A 9,657-nucleotide genomic window follows, 5' to 3' on the forward strand; every position below is an offset into this window, starting at 1 on the left:
ATTGCTTTAAAAGATTGCTATAGAGGTTAATCATTGGAACAAATCTTCTTAAAGTACAAGCTTTTGGCTGTCTAGACACGCCTGACGCCAAACCCGAACCCTGCTGACCTACAATAATTACTATATCAAGCTCATGAAATGTTTAAATAAGCTTGCATGGGAAAATGCTCACAGCAGATCTAACAGCTGAATTACAACAGTCAGACATCTTAGGCAACAACTTGGGTTGGAAGCCCTTTTTAATTTTGTTTCTAACTGTGTAGCAAGTTATTGATCAAAGTATGAAGAAGAGATGTCTTCATTAGAAAATATCAATCCCATTCACAAATAATCATCGACCAAAAGTGTTACAAATTATTCTACAACTACCCGCATAAAAACAGACGTAAATGTCAGCCTCTTTGAAGAACGTTGTACAATCACCAAGTTTTACTTAAAAGCCCTGCAGTTTTACGCAAACGGGGGCACATTTACAAATTTTCACGACGCAATGTACTGGATTTTGTATGGGGAAAATATGCTGAAAGGAAAGCCATTACAGGAAATGCTTCCATAAAGAAAAAAAGACATCTTGTTGGTTTCAAAACAGGAACGGGCTCGAGTCACGATAACGCTAAAAAGAGTTTGGTTTCACTTGAGGAAGAAACAGGGATTCACTTTTTAACTCTCAGTTCAAAAACCTCCCTTGTTCATGTGTTATCGTCGAAGCCAAGTAAAGTAACCAAAAGCGTATTTTAATGGCCAATAGCGTGAAAGACCGACGTTGTTCGTTTCACATTTTTTTTATCAAGTCAGCGTCAAAAAGCCAGTTCCAAACCAACAAGTGTTTCGCTTTCTTCTGCTAGACGGTCAAAGACTAAAACACTTTAAACTCTGAGTCTCTTCGTCTTCGTTTCAAATCACAGCACACATCGTGCAACAAGTCGAGAGCTAAACTTGCACTACATGAAGCGTCAAACGCAAGCCGAAGGAGAAGCGATACACGCAAGGTCTTAGAAAGATTGTAAATGCCATTTTGCGCTGTAAATCGAAGGAAGCATTTGTTTGAGTAGCAACGTTAACGCTCTAACTTCATTATCATGCGAGAGGTGTGCAATTTCTTTCCAACTTGTCCAAATTTCGTTCAAGGGGGACACACAGGCTGAAGAGCTGGAACGACATTGCACGAAGGTGAATGCAATTTTTTCAATAAGCTGCAAGGAAGTACGGTTTTGTACAAGTTACCTACAGATTGGCTCGTCCAACGAGATCAAACGACGCTGATACAACCCACCCAGTACAATGAAGGATCAAGTAGTATTAACGGCGATTTGTTTGCATTTTTTAACTAAAAGGAGGTCGCAAGATAACTTTGTTAAGTACTCACCTAAAATAAGAAGGTTAAAATCCACGATATAGGGTGGCTTTCGACGAAAGTTATCCTATGATATGGAGGGCTATATTCTACTCTACTATGGCCGACGTGAGACCTAGCAAATAAAATGTCAGTTGATAATCGTTAGCGAAGACGTACAGCTTTCACAAAGTGAGACACTGGGTGTAAATATTATTAATTCAACGTTTGATAAACCAGCAAGCAAAATTTCCTGAATTATAGACTAAATACGGGGGAAGAAACACACTCGCTACCATCTTTGCACGCATGAAATCGAGATGCTCGTCTGCAAGCCTTGTCAGCTGCGTGGAATTTTTGTGCCAAGACCCGATTGCACGAAAACTGTGTTGGCGCTTTTCTGTGCAAACAAGGTGTCGAGCTTACAACACATGGATAAAGTACTACCTGTGAAACGGGCAGTACAAAAACCAGCTGAAGCCACGTTCAAAAGGAAAATATTTTGGATCAACTCTGGCCTTGTTCGGCGACTGTTGTAAAATATCTCGCGTACTACAATAGAGTTTTGTGTGTTCGTAGTTCGGCCGATGAAGAGTTCAAAAACGCTCAACAAAGACTTGTGTTGGGATTTAGCTGCCGCCAAAAACCTTTGGAAAGCGGACAGCTGAAATTTGGTTCCCTGCCAAACGGTTTACTTACACGGTAGCAACTTCTTACTCCATTCACTGAAGCTCAGCTTCCCGTCTTCCACCGCAGCGCAACGCAAAGCCCGCCTCAACTGGCCTAGCATCAAAATAAGAAACAAATGTCAGAACCTGTACGGCTTCAACAAATTACAACTAACCAATAACTTCAAAACACCTCACACAGCTGGAAGCTGGAGAAATTACAAATACCGTGAAGTAAAAAGCTCCTAGTTTATGCGAAATCCTGACCTCCAAAAGCTTCAAGCGTAGCAAAGCCAAGGCCACGTGCCGCCGGTGTAACAAGATCACGTGACCCCGTGACATATGTCATTTGACAGGTTGTGCAATCACATATCCTGCTACCTCATTGGTCAGAATTGAACACGTGACGTGTAGAATCTTCAAGAAACCGTGAAATGCTATTCATGATGTGACAATTATTCAAGTGAGCAACGCGTTTAAACAATATAGCGGAAATTTATTCAGCCTTTTTACCACAACGAAAAACCACAAGTGCAAATTGCAATTGTTGAAGCTCTCTTTAAAGTTACATGCAAAATCTATTTTGAAGAGCTCTAAATTTACGACGAGGAGCTCGGACAGCTCGTTTTTGAGATGTTTTGATTAGCTGCGATCCAATCAGGACGCTGGATGTGTTCTTGTGTTTCGCTTTATTAATCAGGTAAAGATTGCCACACAAAGGGCGGCGATTTCGCAATAGTTCAGCACATGCCGCAAGAATTCGACCTGTCTCAATAAATTCAGATTTACAAGATAGCTCACTCCACAATTTGTCTTCACTGGCAAAAAAATGAAAAAAAAAAAAAAAAAGACGAAACAAAACAAAAACAAAACTTCACCCATTATGGAAGTGTCACTCTTTAGCCTGGCAGTATGCGGTACTAATTGCGGACACTGTTTAATTTATAAACAGGTATGTGGTATAGAACGTCCTCAGAATAGAGCTTTTGTTATCCGTTCTAAAGTGAATGCGACTAACACTTGATTATTTACTGCTTCATAAACTCATCTTGACTTTAAATCTTAGTAAAACAGAAATAAATTTACCGGATTCAAAGTTTCCGATAAAATATCTTATGCGAAATTCCGTACTTCTCTGTACATAGTCTCCCCGACTTATCTTATCCTCGATCAATGTTTTAAAGAAACTTAATCACTTGATGGTCATCGGTTACGTCTCTTTAAAAGCTTTATACTCAAGATTGGCATAGACTGGCGAGCTGATGGTTTATGATATTGAGTTGCCGGAAACCTGTACTCGGAAGTGCATTCTCCCACACTATTAAACGCACTTTTGTCGCAGTTTGGAGTGAACACTGACTTTTTCGTGTCAGTTTAACATCAGAACTTCAGAGTCAGTAGTGGAAATGATAACGCGACCCACTGTGAAAAACTAAAGTTTTACGTTAGCTCCGAGAAAAATAAAGCACTGATTTCATACTTATTCCCCAACATTAAAAATAAATTTTTAAGTACTCCAAAACAAGACGAGAATAGCATTTGCCTTCCTATCAGGTTTCTGTTCTTCGTAATAGTGTTCCTCGGAATATTCCTAGACTTTTATTGACTAATGCAATTCTTGTACTGACGCTATGTTCTAAACGATCCTACGTTCCTTATGAAAACATGATCATACGTTCCTACTGATGCTATGAACATTCCTCAGCTCATCTTACGTTTGCTATTACTGATTCTGTGTTCCTACTGTTCCAATATTCTACTCATTCCACTGTTCCTACAAATCCTGTCTTCCTTCTATGTTCCTACTGCTCCTATGTTCCTAATCATGTTTTTGTAGCTATTTCTCTTCTTAGAAGAGAAATAGCTACTATGTCATCGAGGTGTAAGTCCGTAACTGGTCCAATCTTCGGATTGTGTTCGTTACCCGAAGTTGAGTCGAGTTCAGCACGACAGGTTGGCGAGATCTCAGTCGGCTTTATTCGTAGATCATACGTTCCCACTGCTCCTACGTTCCTGCTGATGCTATGTTCCTTTTGCTCCTATGTTCCTGCTGATGCTGTGTTCCTACTGTTCCTATGTTCCTACTGATGCTATGTTCCCACTGCTCCTATGTTCATACTGCTCTTATCTTCCTACTTCTCCTATGTTCCTACTGCTCCTATCTTCCTACTGCTCCTATGTTCCTACTGATGCTATGTTCCTACTGCTCTTATGTTCCTACTGCTCCTATCTTCCTACTGCTCCTATGTTCCTACTGATGCTTTGTTCCTACTGCTCCTATGTTCCTACTGATGCTATGTTCTCATTGCCCCTATGTTCCTACTGATGCTATGTTCCCATTGCTCCAGTGTTCCTACTGATGCTATGTTCCCATTGCTCCTATGTTCCTACTGATGCTATGTTCCCATTGCCCCTATGTTCCTACTGATGCTATGTTCCCATTGCTCCTGTGTTCCTACTGCTGCTACTTCCCATTGCTCCTATGTTCCTACTGCTGCTATGTTCCCATTGCTCCTGTGTTCCTACTGATGCTATGTTCCCATTGCTCCTATGTTCCTACTGATGCTTTGTTCCTATTGCTCCTATGTTCCTACTGATGCTTTGTTCCCATTGCTCCTATGTTCCTACTGATGCTATGTTCCCATTGCTCCTGTGTTCCTACTGATGCTATGTTCCCATTGCTCCTATGTTCCTACTGATGCTTTGTTCCTATTGCTCCTATGTTCCTACTGATGCTATGTTCCCATTGCTCCTATGTTCCTACTGATGCTTTGTTCCTATTGCTCCTATGTTCCTACTGATGCTATGTTCCCATTGCTCCTATGTTCCTACTGATGCTATGTTCCCATTGCTCCTGTGTTCCTACTGATGCTATGTTCCCATTGCTCCTATGTTCCTGCTGCTGCTATGTTCCCATTGCTCCTATGTTCCTACTGATGCTATGTTCCCATTGCCCCTATGTTCCTACTGATGCTATGTTCCCATTGCTCCTGTGTTCCTACTGATGCTATGTTCCCATTGCTCCTATGTTCCTACTGATGCTATGTTCCCATTGCTCCTATGTTCCTACTGATGCTATGTTCCCATTGCTCCTGTGTTCCTACTGATGCTATGTTCCCATTGCTCCTATGTTCCTACTGATGCTATGTTCCCATTGCTCCTGTGTTCCTACTGATGCTATGTTCCCATTGCTCCTATGTTCCTGCTGATGCTATGTTCCTATAGCTCCTATGTTCCTGCTGATGCTATGTCCCTATTGCTCCTATGTTCCTACTGATGCTTTGTTCCTATTGCTCCTATGTTCCTACTGCTGCTATGTTGTCATTGCTCCTATGTTCCTGCTGATCCTATGTTCCCATTGCTCCTATGTTCCTGCTGATGCTATGTTCCCACTGCTCCTATGTTCATACTGATGCTATCTTCCTACTGCTCATATCTTCCTACTGATGCTATGTTCCTCCCACTGTTCCTATGTTCCCATTGCCTCTATGTTCCTACTGATGCTTTGTTCCTATTGCTCCTATGTTCCTACTGATGCTATGTTCCCATTGCTCCTATGTTCCTACTGATGCTATGTTCCCATTGCTCCTGTGTTCCTACTGATGCTATGTTCCCATTGCTCCTATGTTCCTACTGATGCTTTGTTCCTATTGCTCCTATGTTCTTACTGATGCTATGTTCCCATTGCTCCTATGTTCCTACTGATGCTTGGTTCCTATTGCCCCTATGTTCCTACTGCTGCTATGTTCCCATTGCTCCTATGTTCATACTGATGCTATCTTCCTACTGCTCATATCTTCCTACTGATGCTATGTTCCTCCCACTGTTCCTATGTTCCCATTGCCTCTATGTTCCTACTGATGCTATGTTCCCATTGCTCCTATGTTCCTACTGATGCTATGTTCCCATTGCTCCTATGTTCCTACTGCTGCTATGTTCCCATTGCTCCTGTGTTCCTACTGATGCTATGTTCCCATTGCTCCTATGTTCCTACTGATGCTTTGTTCCTATTGCTCCTATGTTCCTACTGATGCTATGTTCCCATTGCTCCTATGTTCCTACTGATGCTTGGTTCCTATAGCTCCTATGTTCCTGCTGATCCTATGTTCCCATTGCTCCTATGTTCCTGCTGATGCTATGTTCCCACTGCTCCTATGTTCATACTGATGCTATCTTCCTACTGCTCTTATATTCCTACTGATGCTTTGTTCCTCCCACTGTTCCTATGTTCCCATTGCCTCTATGTTCCTACTGATGCTTTGTTCCTATTGCTCTTATGTTCCTACTGATGCTATGTTCCCATTGCTCCTATGTTCCTACTGATGTTATGTTCCCATTGCCCCTATGTTTTTACTGATGCTATTTTCCATTGCTACTATGTTCCTGCTGATGCTATGTTCCTATTACTCCTATATTCCCACTGTTCCTATGCTCCTACTGCTCCTATGTCCCTGCTGATGCTATGTTCCTATTGCTCCCATGTTTCCACTGTTCCTATGCTCCTACTGCTCCTATGTTCCCACTGTTCCTATGCTCCTACTGCTCCTATGTTCCTGCTGATGCCATGTTCCCATTGCCCCTATGTTCCTACTGATGCTATGTTTTTACTGCTCCTATGTCCCTGCTGATGTTATGTTCCTATTGCTCCCATGTTCCCACTGTTCCTATGCTCCTACTGCTCCTATGTTCCTGCTGATACTATGTTCCCATTGCCCCTATGTTCTTACTTATGCTTTGTTCCTAATGCTCCTATGTTCCTACTGATGCTATGTTCCTACTGCTCCTATGTTCCCACTGCTCCTATGCTCCTACTGATGCTTTGTTCTTACTGATGCTATGTTCCTACTGCTCCTATGTTCCCACTGCTGCTATCTTCCTACTTATGCTTTGTTCTTACTGATGCTATGTTCCTACTGCCCCTATGTTCCTACTGATTCTATGTTTCTATTGCTCCTATGTTCCTGCTGATGCTATGTTCCCATTGCTCCTATGTTTCCACTGCTCCTATGTTTCTACTGCTCCTTTCTTCTTAGTGCTCCTATCTTCCTACTGCTCCTTTTTTCCTACTGCTCCTATCTTCCTGCTGTTGCTATGTTCCCACTGCTGCTATGTTCCTGCTGCTCCTATCTTCCTACTGATGCTATGTTCCTATTGCTCCTATGTTCCTGCTGATGCTATGTTCCCATTGCTCCTATGTTTCCACTGCTCCTATCTTTCTACTGTTCCTATCTTTCTGCTGATGCTATGTTCCCACTGCTCCTATGTTCCTACTGCTCCTATCTTCCTGCTGATGCTATGTTCCCATTGCTCCTATGTTCCTACTGCTCCTATCTTTCTACTGCTCCTATGTTCCTACTGCTCCTATCTTTCTACCGCTCCTATCTTCCTGTTGTTGCTATATTCCCACTGCTCCTATGTTCCTACTGATGCCATGCCCCTACTGCTCCTATGCTCCTGCTGATGCTATGTTCCTACTGTTCCTATGCTCCTGCTGTTGCTATGGTCCCACTGCTCCTATGTTCCTGCTGATGTTCTTCCTATCAGCTCCTATGTTGATGCTAATGGTATGTTCCTCAGTATTTCTCTTATGCTCCCAGGGATCTTATGTTCCTGGTTCTCCTATGTTCCTACTGACCCTGCGTTCTTATTGACGCCATGTTCCTACTGTTCCTTTTTCTTCATATGCAATCTTCCTTCTTATTCTATTTTCCTACTGATCGTGATACTATGTTCGTACTGATATTTGAAAAATTCCTTCTTACCCTTCGTTCCTATAAAGACTATTCCCTATTGCTCCCATGCTCCCACTATCTACTAATGCTATATTCCCAGCGATCCTGTTGAATTGGTCATTGATCTCAGTGATATGCCGCGCCGCGTTGCTAACTGTTTCTAAGTTCCTTCAGTATTCTCACTGAATCCTATGTTTGTAGATCCCATATCTGTTCTGTCACTAAAAGTCACTTACCCATAACGTGTTCCACTATTCCTTCAGTACGTGCGTACTCAATGAACCGAACACTGCATGTTTAACAATGAATGTTGGCGAGGGATGTCGACTTGCACGTAAAAGTAAAGAGATTATAGCAAAGTATAATAGTGATGTACAGTAGCTTTACTGATCTTTCAATACCCCTATACTGGTTTTATCCGGTTGGTCTGGATCAAAGTGACAACCAGGCATAAAAAGCAATTATATTTCACAACCCACCTGTTCGCTCGCCCGTCCGGTCGGCCGAGTTAACATGACATAGCTTTCGACCACAAGTCGGAAACGGTTCGGAACACGGTTGTGGCGAGGCTGAACCGGCAGAGCTTAATTCTCAATCTTTATTTTTCTGGGAGATGATTACTTCGTCCATTTCTCGGTTGTTTTGGAGTGTTGAAAAGGGAAATTGAAAACAGACTGAACTTTTCAAATCGTCTCGCATGTTAAGGATCAATGCAAGTAAATATAAACGTGACCACAAACGGAAACGGAAGCAGCCTCTAAGTGTATGAATCATGATGAATAGATTTGCTGACAGAGGATGCCAAATATATTAGCAGTAAAATATTAATGAACCTTTTTACATCGGCTAACACGTACGGTGAAACATATGCTTTATATGTATAAATTATAAAATAATTCTACGTGACAACAATTGTCCCAAATAAGTGACAAACCAAACATAATAAGGCAGTTTATAGAAGACCACAATCTGAACGGTAAACTTCGCGGTTTAATATGCCAAAAAATGTTAGTCTGCGCTCACGTACAAAGCAGACTCGCTTGAACTGAGTTTAGAGAGAGCTGCCTTTTAATTTTAAGTTACCGTATGTTGTCAAATCGTTTTCGGGGTATCCTATTTTTTAACCAGGCCCTCGAAGACTCCACCGACGATCTGCAAAAAAATCGAACATGCAAAACTTTATCATCCCAAGATATATTTTCTGCGAAGCAGATTTCACCAGAAATTATCATGCGAAACCACCAATTGAGAACACAACAGCTATTCAAATCCATTTGTTTCAAAAACTCTTTGTGTCCGCTTCTAGTCAGGAAAATATTGACAATATCAGCATTTAATATATGCTGTTACGGTTTCGTCTTTCATGAAACCAATTGCAATGTACTTTTTTAGAAGTTTTAATTTTTCGATAGCCGACCGACACAGAAATGGTAACTTCTGTATCAATATTTACTGAATCGCAAAAGTAAATTTTGATCCGCACTCCCTCGAAGAAATGCAAATTTTCAAAGTGAAATCTCCGAAACATTTTTATCTAAACCGTGACCGAGAAAACTGTTTTAGAAGTACTTTATTCCTGTATGGAGTGGTTCTGACGAGAAGTCTTTGAATGAAATCCTAAAGTGTGACCATTCAAATGAATGCTATCGGACAGTACTTTCCTGTTGCACTAATCTGTTTTCCGTGCTGTGCAAGGTATCCTAAACTGCCACTATTCAAATGAACGCGTACCCTGAAGCGGTACTTTGATTGCGATGATGCGGTTAGTAACAGCATTAATTCTGAAAAACGAAATTTTGGAAATTGTCTCCAGTTTCTATGATATGAAAATTTGTCCTCACCTCTTCAAAGCTGCCTTCACCTGGCTCGAATGAAAAGGACGCCAAGTTCATATAATTTCATTACCAAAGAAGTAAGTTCAATT

General features: G+C 41.5%; 1 protein-coding gene across 6 annotated transcripts in view; it reads right to left on the reverse strand.

The window, feature by feature from the left end:
- The window catches only part of LOC146474098 (insulin-like growth factor 2 mRNA-binding protein 1), a 30,591-nt gene extending 20,934 nt beyond the window's left edge, over window positions 1–9,657 (reverse strand). The window contains exons 1-4 of one of the 6 annotated variants that reach the window (XM_085117364.1): window positions 9,575–9,657; window positions 8,817–8,885; window positions 2,033–2,116; window positions 1,367–1,469 (exon numbers count right to left, since the gene is read on the reverse strand). The gene's annotated coding sequence lies outside the window, so the exon portion shown is untranslated. Of the gene's footprint in view, window positions 1–1,366; window positions 1,470–2,032; window positions 2,117–2,194; window positions 2,690–7,969; window positions 8,132–8,212; window positions 8,434–8,816; window positions 8,886–9,574 lie in introns of those variants that run through there. The other 5 variants (XM_085117365.1, XM_085117362.1, XM_085117367.1 and 2 more) reach the window with 5 other exon arrangements.

This window comes from Pavona decussata, unplaced genomic scaffold (assembly GCF_977016875.1).
Source record: "Pavona decussata unplaced genomic scaffold, jaPavDecu1.1 SCAFFOLD_91, whole genome shotgun sequence".
NCBI lineage: Eukaryota > Metazoa > Cnidaria > Anthozoa > Scleractinia > Agariciidae > Pavona > Pavona decussata.